This window comes from Eurosta solidaginis, chromosome 1, assembly GCF_040869045.1.
Source record: "Eurosta solidaginis isolate ZX-2024a chromosome 1, ASM4086904v1, whole genome shotgun sequence".
Lineage (NCBI taxonomy): Eukaryota > Metazoa > Arthropoda > Insecta > Diptera > Tephritidae > Eurosta > Eurosta solidaginis.
This window is the reverse complement of record NC_090319.1, coordinates 203,995,262-203,997,263: the sequence shown is the minus strand read 5'-3', so window position 1 is coordinate 203,997,263 and position 2,002 is coordinate 203,995,262. Positions and strand designations below refer to the sequence as shown.

At 33.8% G+C, this 2,002-nt stretch overlaps 1 long non-coding RNA gene across 1 annotated transcript; it reads right to left on the bottom strand.

The window, feature by feature from the left end:
* Nucleotides 1-456: 456 nt before the first annotated feature.
* On the bottom strand, nt 457-959 carry LOC137240670 (uncharacterized). The gene is made up of 3 exons (XR_010949800.1): nt 836-959; nt 669-770; nt 457-599 (listed from the first exon to the last, which is right to left on the bottom strand). It is a non-coding gene; the product is annotated as an uncharacterized lncRNA (long non-coding RNA).
* Nucleotides 960-2,002: the final 1,043 nt, after the last annotated feature.

Below are 2,002 nucleotides of genomic sequence, written 5' to 3'. Positions count from 1 at the left end.
ATTCACGAATATGATCAGAAAATGACTGTGAAAAGCACTAAAACTATTAAAGCTCAATTTTACAATGATATCAAATATGAATAAAAAGCGTTTCGAAATAGGAATCATAAATGATTATTCAAGAATAATCACATTTATGGTACATTTTTCTCTCGACGATACGTTAATTTTCGAACAGAAAATGCTTTTAAATTTGAACGTTTTTAATCATCTTGGGGTATGATATTTAAATATTTTTTGATCAAAACTTTCAAAAAATACTGGCTGGGAACTATTTTGTTTTATTTTGTACTGTTGAATACATAAATGGTTTTAAGCCCAATCCCAAGTTCTATGCACAAATAAAAGTTATGGTACTTTACTCCCAGGTTCTACGCATGCGAATTAGTATATATACAATACAAGGTAACGGAAAACACTTACCACGTAGCAACATCTTCTGCATCTGCCCTTCTGTAAAAACAGACTCCACGGCAGACATTACGATGGCGGTTTTGGCAATTTTTCTTTTCAATTCTTCATTCTCCTCACGTAGCTTAAGATTTTCCACCCTCAAGCGGGTAATTTCTGACTCCATTGCGCACTGGAGTAATATTTCACTAAATAATTTAAATTTAGATGAGGTATTAGAAAGACTAAAGTAAAGAGAATAAACTACGGGAACTTACTGCGTCTGGGTTTCACAGCTTATTTGTTGAACATTAAGTATATCCGTTTGTGTGCTGCAGTTTTTCCGTGCCAAGTATTGGCTTTTCGCTCCAAAGGTGTCACTTAAACAAAAAAAACCAAACATGTAGAAGGGACTTTATCAAATAACTTGCATATATTGACTTACTTTTCTTTCATGTTAGAGATGAAAGGTTCACTTTGTAGCGGCGAAAGTATTGTCCGAAATTTTGGTAGATCACCGTAGGAATTACGGTTGGCGACGACAAGACAACTTTCGTTTTTAACCAACTCTTGATTAGTACTCCTAAGTCATAAATAAAATTATATTTCATTTTATATCTTGCACCAATCGGGAAAGTGAATACTTACATAAAAGCCGGTAAATATAGCGACGAAGTGGAGTTGGGCATCAAATTTACTCTCTTCGCTCCCACAATAAGGTAAGAGGTTTGAAAATGGAGCGAGCAAATGAAGCCATTTTGCGGAAACTTAACGCCACAAGCTTTTTCCCAATTTTTCCTCTTCCTTGGATCTTTCGGGACTGTGAAAAGCTTTACACCCGCTTCCTCCTTTCTAATATTGCACAAACAACACTTTCCCATATTTAAATATACACAAAACACAAGTAAATTCTTTTTCTTTTCTTACAAAAATTTGCAAAACATTGAAAAACCGCTGCGTAGTAAGCAATTTTCACATCAAACCAAAGAGTATATATTTGTTAAGAGGCGTCACTCGATACTTTTGTTGTTACAAAAGCAAATTACTCGATGTTTTCTCAAGGTAGTCTTTGGTTTTTTTTGTCAGATGTATTTATAAAAACGCCTTCTATACATTTTCGTGGGGTATTTGTGTTTATTTTATTGATTGTATTAAATTAATTAATTAATTCTCTTTCCAAAAATTGTAATTATGCAAAGTCACTTCACCGCATAAATATATAGGATGCAGTTAAAGAAAACTAAACAAAACTTCCTTGAGAATCACATTCGACATGACAGGGTTGCTTTGGCAACAACAAAAGTATCGAGTGACGCCTCTTAACAAATATATACTCTTTGATCAAACGTATATAAACAAAAAATGTAAACATAAACAAAGTTTGACATTTTATGAACACCTTCGAATGAAAAAACATGTAAAATGCAACTCTGATGCGTTTACCTGGTAATTGTACAATGGTATAGACGCAAACCATAAAATAAAGCTTGAAGCACAAACAAGATTCAGTGGCTATAAAACTTTTGGCGGGAAGATACACAGCTGATGAAGGTGGTAAAAAAAATCAGTCGACTGACAACAACAAAGCAGGAGCACCAATTGCAGTATACTG